Source organism: Leptosomus discolor, chromosome 1 (assembly GCF_034619465.1).
Source record: "Leptosomus discolor isolate bLepDis1 chromosome 1, bLepDis1.hap2, whole genome shotgun sequence".
Classification (NCBI taxonomy): domain Eukaryota; kingdom Metazoa; phylum Chordata; class Aves; order Leptosomiformes; family Leptosomidae; genus Leptosomus; species Leptosomus discolor.
The window spans coordinates 48,053,413-48,066,712 of record NC_141391.1 but is presented as its reverse complement, the minus strand read 5'-3'; positions in this window follow the sequence as shown (position 1 = coordinate 48,066,712).

The window sequence follows — 13,300 nt, the reverse complement described above, 5'->3', positions numbered from 1 at the left end:
GAAGCGGAGATAGAGGCAACAAAGGGAATCTTGTGGTTGACTACTGTGTCTACTACAGGCCACCCGATCAAGGGGAGACAAAGCTGGTGGACAAAGTCTTCTTACTCCAGCTACAGGAGGCTTTGAGCTTGCAGGCTCTCATCCTGCTGGGGGACTTCAACCATCCCGACATCTGCTGGAAAATTAGTATGGCGAGCTGTAGGCAATCCAGGAGATTCCTAGAGTGCATTGAGGATAACTTCTTAAGCCAGGTAATAGACAGCCCTACTAGAGGGGATGCCATACTGGACCTGTTTGTCACCAATGGAAGTGAGCTAATTGACGTCAAGATTAGAGACAGCCTATGCTGCAGTGATCACACACTAGTGGGGTTCACAGACCTGAGGGATATGGGTCAGGCAAAGAGTAAAGTCAGAACCCTGAATTTTGGGAAAGCAAACTTCCAGCTCTTCAAGGAGTTAGTCACTGGGGCCCCCTGGGAAACTGCCCTCAGGGAAAAGGGCACAGAACAGAGCTGGCAGATTTTTAAGGATGCTTTCCATAGAGTGCAAGAGCACTTGATCCCCAGTTGTAAGAAATCAGGAAAGCAAGGCAAGAGACTGGCATGGCTGAGTTGAGACCTGCTGGGCAAACTAAAGGGCAAGAAGGAAATGCAGAGGCAGTGAAAGCAGGGACAGGTATCCTGGAAAGAGTATAGGGACACTGCCCGATTGTGTAGGGATGGGATCAGGAAGGCCAAGGTGCAGATGGAGCTGGACTTGGCAAGGCTTGCAAAGAATAATAAGAAAGGCTTCTACAGGTTTGTCAGTCAGAAAAGGAAGGTTAAAGAAAGCATATGCCTCCCCTGTCAGTGAGCAAGACTGGCAAGCTGGTAACAACAGACAAGGAGAAGGCTGAGGGCTGAGGTACTCAACAAATTTTTTGCCTCAGTTTTCACTGGCCCCCTCTCTTCCCACACCTCTCATATGGATGGGCCTCAAGACAGGGATGGGGAGAGCAAAGTCCTTCCCACTGTAAGAGAAAATCAGGTTCGTGACCACCTGAGGAACCTGAACATATGTAAGTCTATGGCACCTGACAAGATGCATCCCAGAGTCCTGAGGGAATTGACTGATGCAGTTACCAAGCCACTCTCCTTGGTATTTCAAATGTCATGGCAGTCAGGTGAATTCCCAGGTGACTAGAAAAATGTAAACATTGCACCCATTTTTAAAAAGGGAAGAAAGGAGGACCCAGCAAACTACAGACCTGTCAGCCTCACCTTTGTGCCTGAGAAGAGCATGGAACAGATCCTCCTAGAAGATATGCTCAGGCACATGGAGGACAGGGAGGTGATTTGTGACAGACGGCATGGCTTCACCCAGAGCAAGTCCTACCTGACCAACCTACTTGCCTTCTATGATGAAGTGACTACAGCAGTGGACAAGGGAAGAGCTATGGCTGTCACCTATCTGGACTTCTGTAAGGCCTTTGACACAGTCCCCCACAGCATCCTTCTCTGAGTTGGAGACATATGGATTTGATGGGTGGACTGTTTGGTGGATGAGGAATTGGTTGGATGGTCGTATCCAGAGGGTAGTGGTCAATGGCTCAATGTCCAGATGGAGATCAATGACAAGTGGTGTCCCTCAGGGGTCTGTGCTGGGACTAGTGCTGATTAATATCTTCATCAATGACATAGGCAGTGAGATTGAGTGCACCCTCAGCAAGTTTGCAGGCAACACCTGTGGAGAAATACCAGGTTTGTAAGGTTCAACTTAAGCAAAGTAAAGTGATATGTTTATCATGCCCTGGATAGACCAAGGACAAGAGCTGAACAACTTGTTCATCTGGCAAAAACCAGCAAAATGTTAAGAATGCTGGTATGCACTTCTCCCTTCTACAAACCTTGTGAGGGGAGATAACAGCCGAAAGAGGGAGCCTTGCAGTGGAAAGACGGCTCTGTTTTGGCTAAAGAGTGAGGAACCAAGCAGAAAAACAGTTTCAGCACAAAACTATGAAGGCTACGATGCCCAGCGTGAAACCTTTGCTTAATTATCTAGAAAATTAATATTACAGTTAACACCCTTGCTTATATTAATGAGAATTACAAAGATCATGCTATACATATATGACTGTTACTCAACTCTCTGCCTAAATCATGCTATACATAACCTGTGGAAGGGGAAACAAAGAATTAGAGAATAAAAAGAGGAAAATAACGGGTAAAAACTGGGAGAAAGGGACTGAAGATCTAGAAGAGATGGTTGATGGGCTGTGCTTCTCTTCCTCCACCCAAGATAGGGTTGCCTTCTTGTCAAGAATTGCACCTTCCCCCCGGCAAAGAATACCTGGAAACCTTGGCCAGCATTATTATAGTATATTAGTGCTATTGCAGTAAGTGTATTTATCAACGGCAGTTCTGTACTTGTTACATCTGTTGCCTGAATGAATGACTTATATTTGCAATTTTGCGAAACTGCTTCAGTGAAAGTCCCTGAGTGGACTCTGACAGGCAAACGTAACATCCTTACTCTTAACACGACAACACCAAATTGAGTGGTGCAGTTGACACACCTGAGGGATGGGAGGCCATCCAGAGGGACCTGGATAAGCTTGAGAAGTGGGCCTGTGTGAACCCCATGATGTTCAACAAGACCAAGTGCAAGGTCCTACACCTAGCTTGGGGCAATCTCCAGTATCAATACAGGCTGGAGGATGAAGGGATTGAGAGCAGCCCTGCCAAGAAGGACTTGGGGGTGCTGGTGGACAAAAAGCTGGACATGAGCCAGCAATGTGCGCTCGCAGCCCAGAAAGCCAACCATATCCTGGACTGCATCAAAAGAAGCGTGGCCAGCAGGTCGAGAGAAGTGATTCACCCATTCTACTCCACTCTCATGAGACCCTATCTGGAGTACTTCATCAAGCTCTGGAGTCCTCATCGTAAGAAAGACATGGACCTGTTGGAGCGAGTCCAGAGGAGGGCCACAAAAATGATCAGAGGGATGGAACCCTCTATGAGGAAAGAATGAAAGACTTGGAGTTGTGTAGTCTGGAGAAGAGAAGGCTCCGGGGAGACCTTATAGCGGCCTTTCAATACTTCAAGTGGGCCTACAGGAAACATGGGGGCAATCTTTTTAGCAGGGCCTGTTGCTATAGGACAAGGGATAATGGTTTTAAACTAAAAGAGGGCAGATTTAGACTAGATATAAGGAAGACATTTTTTATGAGGAGAGTGGTGAGACACTGGAACAGGCTGCTCAGAGAGGTGGTAGAAGCCCCATCCCTGTAAACATTCAAGACCAGGTTGAACGGAGCTCTGAGCAACCTGATCTAGCTAAAGGTGTCCCTGCTTACTGCAGGGTGGTTGGACTAGATGACCTTTAAAGGTCTCTTCCATCTCAAACTATTCTATGATTCTATGATTTTGGGCCGTATTCAGCACTGTGGAAATAAAATGTGCAACACTGATATGTGCCTTGCTGTGAGATGCGGTGCTGGTACTGAGGAAAAGGTATGACTTCTCAAAGTCATTCTGCCATTCACACACAGAGAACAGACAGGCACCCCCAACCCTCTTTCCCAGAGTAGTTTCTCTGGAAGAAAACATGGAAGGTACTGGGGCTAGAAAAGCAGATTAAGTCTCCTCAGAAAATTAAATCTATGTATTTGTGAAAAAAGAACAAATCCCACTTCTCCATCACAACTTTTACCATTTATGTGTGTATGTGATGTACATACGATGTATGTATATATAGAACTGTATTTATATTTTTTATATATGTGTGTGCATGTATGCATATGATAAAAGCCATGATCGAAAAGTGGGATTTATCCTTTCTTCCCAAATAGACAAAGATACAGATATATGGTAAAATAAAATAATTCTAAAATGTTTGCTGACTGCAAAGAAGAGGGAGAGGGAGAAATAATATATCTTCTATATATGCTTTATAATACTGGTAGGTACTCAGATTGGAGTGATAGGGGCTGTATAAGAAGTGACACCAATAAATAAATTATAGTTTCACATAAGATGATGGGAATTTGGAATACATTGTTAAAGTAGTTTGGGAATCACTGAACAATTTCAATGAGTCGCCTTACGTTCAGCCACTGGAGCCATCTGTCAGTTGAATGACAGTTCTTCTGGTAAATATAAACTATGTTTCTAGTGCAAATGTATGTGCTAACAGTGAAAGTAAATGTCTTCAACAGAAATAGATTACATTCCCTATCAATTCATATCACTTATGGCCTTATCATTGCAGAGCAAAAATACCTATCACATTTTAATACTTACATGGCAGTATTCCTTTTTTATGTAATTGCTTAACGTCACTTGGGTCTTTCTGAACAAAGTAAATGATGTCATGATTAAGATGAGAGTATCTTCAAATTCAGAACCTACTGAAACTTCTACTCCTTGCTGAAAAAATGGATGCATGCACTCATCCTGAGAAACGAAGTATAGAGATAATCCATAATTTAAAATATCATATATGATAGAATATATTTTGCAGTCTTATTCTATTCATTACTCTGTTTAACTTTTTCACTTGCCTTTAGTAGTACCAATAACAGTTCAATGTACTTAGTCACACCTTGAGCTCCAGGTTCTTAGAGATCTTTATAATTATTAATAAATTATTTGTAGTAAAATTAATTTGATAAATTATGTTTGATCTTGAAGCTTTCTACACAGTTTTGGTTTTTGGTTTCAAAACAGTTCATAATTTTACAAAAGTGTTTATTTCTAGTAATGAATCTTTAAATGTTTCTTGAAAACAAATGTAATTTCATCAGTATTTCACAAACTATATTAATCTATGGTTTTGCCATTACTTGTTTATCCATAGTGCTGTGTGATCAGTCACTGATAACACACTGTTGTTTTCTCAGGTGAAGGACTATTATTACTCTGATAATAAACAGGAGAAAAAAGTGGTAAGTATAATTCTTCTAAAGAGAGAGAAGGAATTTGTATCACAGAAGATGCCTGGCAAGGTTACAGATTTTTTGGATATTTTAAACAGTTAATTTGTCAGATCTTTCTTCACTACTGGCAAAATAATCCACTATGACCCAACATCTGCTATTTTTTCTTCTTATTGCTATTTGGAAGGTTTCCAGGATTTAATTGATAGTACTATTGTTAGAAACCCACTCTATTTGAAACCAGATGTCCATCATAACCTTGTTCAAAGACTGTTTGGTGAATTTAAGGAAAATAGTAAACCAATCCTGAAGCCAAGTGCTGCACAATTGTAAAGAGGAGCTACCTGCATGTCAGTGACTGAGCGTGACAGATGCCGGGTGCCTGTTGAATTCCAAGGATCTATGTATACAACATCAAACAGTGAGCCAGTATTTGTTACCTTCCTGACATCAGTTCCAATACTTCCCAAGCTGCTTTACAGTTTAATACACTGTACATTAAGGTTCAGATTCTCACAAGAAAATTAGGTACTCACATGTCTTTCAAGTGTCTAAATCCGATATGGGAAAACACTGGCAACAATGACACTCGGGCCTGATCCTAAAAGCACAGAAAACTGAAATTTCTGTAGCTGGATGTGTACATCTGCCTAAGTCTTGGCACTGTTATGCTGTATTGGTCCCCTTCTTTCAGCCTTTTATTTAGGCCCTTCTGGGAGTCATAAAACAAAAGCTTGCTTGCATGAAGTGCAGGAATAGCCAGCTAAGCCTTTGCCCACTCCCCACATACATACAGGAGGAGGAAATTTTTCTTTTTCCCCTCTTTGCTTCACTGTTAGGCTTAGTCTTGCGGGATGTGAGCTGTCCTGTTTCAGAGGATGCTGTTGCGTCAGAAAGCAGATGAAGATGGATGTATAGACGAGTGGTTAGGAAACTCGGGTAGAAGGCAGTACTGGTTGCCTTTTTATGTGAAGGAGTGTTTGTTTTATACAAAGTGAAACAGCTTAACAAGAAGACCGAGAGCTTCTAGCTTCAGAGTAACTGTTGTTTTCTGATGAAGGCATTCTTCATGCAGGTAGGAGGCATGGATCGCTGTCCCTCAGGCAGAGACGGAGAGAACTTAATGTAGTGCCATTAATGTTCCAATCACTCAGGAGCTAGTCCCAAAGGATATCAAGGCATTCACGTATCTGAGACAAAGATAATACCAACAAGAGGAGAAGAGACACCACCAAGGACTAAGACTTTCTGGTTTTCTGATGAATGAGGTTGAAAACGTTACCTACAGAAGAAGCTACTGGATTAGAGCTCATGGATGATTGGAAATGTTACTTCTCCTAAGTCCACAATTGTTCTGGAATTTGAGGATGTGGTTTGGACCCATCTTGGTCTTTGCCTTCAACTCATTGACATTTTTAATAGGTCTTAAATATTCGCTCTGAAGAAAAATTCTTTCTCATAGAATATATCCCAGTTGTCTGTTCCAGTTCACCTCTGCTTGCTTTATTTTCCACATAGCAGAGCTGTAAACTTTGTTAGCCTTACACCTTGATTTCTCCAGGACCATGTTGGTTTACATCAGGTATACCGAAACTGAAGAAGGGAACCATGGGAAACTCCAATTTGTTATTTATTTATAAACTTGACATTACACATCATGCAAAATTAAAATCTTCAGCTTGTTCTTGCCCCAGTTATTTTAAGAACAGTCTCTTCAGAGCTTTAACAGCCCTTTACCATACATGGCACAAATGTGTGCACTTCCAGCTGCTGAAATATGTTCATTTTTGGCCGTGATTTTCATGTTATTTATCAGCCCATTCTAAGAGAAAGGAAGTCAGCACCTCTAGCTGATTCAGTTTCAGAGGAGGCACTATGTGCAGTACTGTTTCACATGTGAAGTATGGCTGTAGCAGACACGGGAAATCCGGGCCAGGATGGGGGCAGAACTGAAGCGCCCTGAGGCACAGTGTTGTGTTTAACTGCCCAGTCACCCTCCAATCTTACATTTACTATGGTAGCCCTAGTTCAGGCAATGGGCAGGGTCAGCTCCAAAGTAAGCAAAAAATAAAGTAAAGATGGAACTACTGGAAGAATATTTGACTCTAGTAGGAGAGTGGTTTCCCATTTTATAATTACAGGTATAGAAAGTGCTAACTTAGCAAACTGCCATAATTTAGTTTCTACTAAATTGACCTTCTTTTGGACTTTGCCAGAAGGCTTGATTCATTAAAGCTCATTGAGTTATTAGAGATATTTTGTGGAAAATTACTATAGGAGTACAAAATATTCATGGCAGACTGAATGATAACTTCAAAAGTGAACCCTAGTAAATCAGAAGAGATTAAATTGACTCAGATTTCAGCCCAGCTCTGCTGATCTGTAAGTGTGTATGTCAGACTTCTATGTTGCAGGGACTAGAAATATCTTGTAAGAACTTTTCCTGTTTAAATCTGAGGATATTTTTGATGCCTAAACTAGTTTCTCTTCCTACTTAAAGTTTTGACTTCAGTAGTTTACTGTAAACTGAGCAGAATGCCTTGTACTTTCTTCGATCATTAGACTCAAAGATTGCTCTACAAGAATGATTCCTTTTAAGCTTTCATAAACATTTACTGTAGCATCTCACTTAAAAATATCTAAGCATTCTATTGTATCACTGCATGTGGCTCTGCGCTCTTATTAAATCAAGTGTGTCATCTTGTGCTGCTGCCACCTAAGAGACATAGGAGACAGTGCTCTGGAATTGCCAAGGGACGTGAGAATGCGGCCATTATATTTATACAGGATGTTAAATGATTAATATTTGTAAATTAATGCATTTAAATTATATGTGCATGAAACATTCCAAGCCTTGCAAGTATATCCGAGAGACTTATTTGAAAAAAAATGCACCTGACAACTTCTCTTTTCCTCTTGGAGTTTGTTTGGGCTGGTTGAGTGAAAAAGAAACAGTGGTGTGTAAGAATTATAATACACAAGATACACTGTATTTCTGGGCAATTATAACATGCCTAGGAAGGTGTTGCAAGGCATAAGGCTGAAAGGCCAAATGACTTTATCCACTTGAGAAATGCAATAATTCCCTAGAAATGCACTGCCTGAAGTATGTTTTTACTGTTATGAAATAGAATTGATGAATAGGAAGGAGGAAATTGGTGAGGAGGGGGACAAGCCTATCTGTGCATGTACTGGCTATTATTAAAGTGGGTATGACATCAGTCACAGCCAATCAAACAAGTTCAGTAATGTCCAAAGTGCTACAGACGTTTCATAATTAAGTAATGAGACATGACAGAGCATGAATTGTGTTGTATTAATTCTCACCGAGTGTGTTGTTGTAAGGCAAGAATATGAAGGCTGGGTGCCATTGGTCCAGCCAACTGTGAATTAATCCTTTCCCATTCTCACAATGGAACCTTTTATTGTGGTTTTATAAAATGTTAATTTTTAAAATATTTATATTGTTAATTAAGTGATGAGTTTCTAAGCCATGATGGCAATCAGCACAATTCTTTCCGTAATTCTGAGCAGTGAATTGTGCTATCCACTACTCCCTACTCAGATCCTCTACAGTCAGTCAAACCAGCTGTTTTCTATTGTCCGTTTGCTAATGTATTCTAATATCTGCCTTCTAATGCCTACTCTCATATCTGCATTCATTTGCATATAAGAAGCATCTAGATATGCCAGTAATGGTTAGTGAAGTCCTTTGAGCATATAAAGTGCTATGGAAGTGCTAAATATGGCTTTTGTTTATTATTCAAAGAAAACACTAATGTGGTGGGGGGTATTGTGCATGTCCCCTGTCAGTCGGGACTTTGTTCTGTTCACTGTGATTGGGAGCAGTGTTTTTTAATACTAAAAATAAAGCTTTTGGGTTTTGTGCCTTTGCAAAATTAGGGCATCCATTTTTCTTTGTTACTAAGTGACTCTCAGTCAGACCCCACTTACTTAAAATACCAGTTTTCTAAAGTATTCTATATGGTACTCCACACTGCTCTCTAATTTTGTATGGACCATTTTATTTGGTGATCTGAGACTGGCTCAGGGAACTGATGCTGATGCTTTACAAGATATCTCTGTGACCTACCAGATGTCCATGCCATGAACTGTCAGGGCCAGAGTTTACTGACAGTGAGCAAACCTGAAACTTCACTTCTGCAAAGAAATTGCAGAGATGTTTGTTTTGTAGATCCACATGAAGATAAAAGTGCCTAGGCAATGTCACTGGAACAGGAATGGAAATCCTGCACTGACTAGCAGACATAGATGACATGCTTTTCTGACCCTAATATGAGTTACTTAATTTCATGAGCAAAGATATGAAAAAGTTTCTTTGGTGAACATTAAGCAAACGTACCATTTCAAAATCTTAATAGCAATCACACTTCTACCTGTCATTCATTCGCAAGCCATTCATACACATAATTATCTTTGATAATCAATTTCAGAGAAAGCAATTTTTTAATAACATGTAGTAATCCAAATACATAATTGAAACTGGAAACAAAAAAAGGTATTGCCCATATTTGAAACTGACAGAGTAATTACAGGTAGAAAAAAATGTAATTACCCAGACTGGAGTTCTTATTCATTATTGACATCATCATAGGATTTGAACCCATTCATTTATCAATGAAGTTCCTACAAAGAGAAGAAATATCATTCTTATTATTGTATACTGTAATCACACATTTGTTGTTCAGTACTCAGCTTCTAGCATTTTATAAGCTTTAGATTTATTTGTACCTTAAAAAATGTTTTATTTTTCACCTAGACACCTTTTATCTTTGTTTCCAAAATCAAAAGATGATTCAAATTTTACAAGTTCCTCATTCTGAATGGTGTTGAGAGGTGTCCTTGGAGTAAGGAATACAGCGGTGGTTGGGTAGATACTCAGTAGCATGTCATATTGAAAACTATATATTACAGTGTATATAAATGTACAAACAGGTCTATATACAACCCAAAAGCAATATATACAATGTTATTCAAATAAGGCCTATATTACACTGAATTTTTTGAGTAGCTCTTCTCAGCCCAGCACATTACAGGACTTGCCTTTATCCAGTCACTTAGCAAGGCATGAAGAAGTTTTGTCTGGAAGCAGGCAGTCATGTATCAAGGCAATGTGGGAATTTTCAGTAAAAGGAAGCAAAATATTTCTTCTCAATATTTGTGTGGCTTGGACCCTCTCAGCATCTGGATGGTACCTACTGATCCCTTTCTCTTCTCTGCTTCTTTAGTATGCCCTTTGAGGCTAAGACTTGAGCTCACTGCTAGTGTAGGATCATGCTGGTCCAAACCTTTTAACTTCCATCATTTACACTTCTGGGCAAACGAAGTCAGGCTGGTGCCTTAGAATCTGGAACTGTGAACAGAATCTATATTTTAACTGTGAACTATTCTATGTGCGGCATAAAGATACTTCATAGTAATGGACATGGAGAAAATTATTTAAGCAAATAAATTAAAAGAAATAGAACTAAGAAAATTGTAAATACACATGAGCACACAAGTAATTCGAGACTAATAGGTACTTATTATATATACTTTGTTTTGCAAGATGGGCTTCTCCAGCTTTCACACTTCCCTTACCTTGGTTTTCAGCAGGTTTTCTGTCAACGTATAAATGACTGTTAAGGAAAAGCACACTACTTGAATATTTTATGGTAGATTTGCACTAAGTTGATTGCTTATCAAAGTGCCAAAACTGATAATTTTTTTTTTCCCCTGGAAACACAGACTTAGAAATATTTTTTTCTGTTCAAATTCTTGTTTATCAGAACAAAACATAAATATTTTCCTGTCCTTAGTGATTCTTGCTTTCCAAAGTTCACAGCTCGAGTCTTTTGCCTATATGCATAAATTTAGCAATATTTAAAACACCCTTGGTTTCACCTTTGACTCCTAGAGAGTGATTCAAAAGCCTAAGCATAGGTGTCTAATACAATTTAGATACCTTAGCATATCCTGCCTGGCATCCAGCTGCAGCTTCAGAAGGGCTCTGGTCTCCCACAGATCTTGTGTTATCTCTGCCAGTCTCATGTGGATGCTGTGAATACCACAGGGTGTTTAAAACTGTGCTAAATGTCTCTGCTTAGGCACCTGCACTGCCCCCTCTCACGTTCCCTGCTCATTGCAAACATTCCTGGAGCAAGCAGCATAGGTTTATGTTCATGTTTCTGTATTTCTAAATGCCCCATGTAGGGGCAATCCATGATTATTCAGGAGCATTTGACAGTCCGTTGTCCTGCCATGAATATTTACGTTATTCTGCCTATTGTACAATAACGTATGAAGGCACATATTCTCATTTCTTAAACAATCAAAATGTACTTGTAGATTAATTTTAATGCACATATTTTTTCCATTTGAATACATCGTGATTAAAAGTTCATGACCTTGATTATATTATGCAATTTGAGAAATCGCCAACAATGTCCATAGTGATTAAATATTCCACTTTGTAATTATTTTGTAACTTTTGTTCTGCTCTTTGCTCATTCCAAAAATTATCATAAAATTTTGAAAGATGTCCTCAGTGCAGAATATGTCCATAAAATATTAAATATTCAATTTTCCTCTATCATGGCTTGAAAAATTCATAATTACATGATGATCCACATAATAACTCATTCTGAAAAGTCATATATGGCACTCCCCCTGTGACTGAGTTAATAATTTACTGCTGTGTGGGATTTTCACTCTGCACTGTTAGTCTTGGGAACATTTATTAAGCAAATGTTCATTTGCAAAGATCAGAATGTGAATGAAGAGGGTAAGAATTTAATGAGGAGTGACAGACAGGTGAACTGATTCCATATAGTTCTTTAGTACAGGAGAAAGCAGATAGCTTTATCTTTCATAGCCTCGATAGACACATGAAATGAAATATAGAAGACAGGGGGCAAAAGGGAAAAAAAGGTACTTTCCTAGAAGGGCCAATGGAAGGATAAATCAGATTAACTCATGAACATGATTCAGACCAGCTGAAATGGCTGTTCATATTCTCTACCTTTGGACTTACATAGCAGCGATATTCAGACTTTTTATTTTTGAGATCTTTGTCCATTTTTTCAAGAGAGTACTTTCAGCGTTAAAGAAAAAATTTCAAGTTGAAGAATACAGCGTCAGTTCATCTGACAGCAATATACTTCTGGAGAAGCAAGACAATTTTTGAATTCTTTCAAAATGCATTGTAGTTTATGGTTATCCTTTATAATTTTCAGAGATAAGAAGCACTTGCAAACAATATAATGCAGGAACTAGTATCACCACTTAATCAACATTTTTTTCAGTAAATAATGAAAAGGCTTGCTACGCATTAGCTGTGTAACTTCTTTGTATAATTTTTGGGTGTTGTCTAATCAAACAAGTTAAATAATATTGATCTTGGTTTTTCTTTGTAAAAGAAAATCAAGAAAAAATGAAATGCCACAGGAAGATTTTTTAATTGTTTGAGTTCACTTTTGCAAAATATTGAGCATGTTGTTCCTGATACAGCAAAAAGCTAATACACTTATTAAGACTTTTGAAATAATCTCTTGTTTAAAGATAAGTAAGTACAAACTTAGATGTTTTACTAAGGGCCACTTCATTACACATGCCATGACTTCCAACAAGATCAAACAAGTCTTTCTCAATCTATTGCCACCGGCATGTGTAAGAATATAGCATACAGCTATACTTTCCAATGATATCTAAATATAAGATCCCAAATGTTAGGATTTATACCTTTTTATAGACAAAAAAAAAGATGTTGTCTCATACATACTAACTGAAATTTGTCAAAACTGGAATTTCCAGTTGGTTTACTTTATGAACTTACTTTCATTCCAATATGGATGTTTTTCACTGTTTTTTCTTCTCCATGAAAGTTTAAGTTTCCTAAAATATTTTTGGTTTCTAGAGCCCTGAAATATCATTTTTGAAAACTGCAACATTTATTTCTGAGGTCATTGTCGAGATGAAAAGAACTCTCATGAAGATGAGAATTAGTCTTTGAGTGCATTATGCTTCTTTTTAAATCTCTCTTTTGGCTGTGGTGGATGATTATGTAATCAATGATGCACAGTGCATTTCTTTTTTGAAAAAGGAAATAGTACATCAAGGGAGATGTGGGGACAAAACTATGCCAAACATAATTTTCTGAAAAAGGTGAAAAAAATTATTGTTAAAAAGTTACACATTTTGAGAGAGAATTTTCGAACAGTTGGTGTCAGCATCATTTTCCTGGATATATATTTCCATGGATATAAAGGTTTCAACTGAAGATGACTGAATTTGTTTTGGCGCTTGATTTGATTACAGCTTTTAATTTTCTGAGGTCAATTCATGGCTATGTTAGAAATGAGACAGAATCTTTGGTCTAAATTTC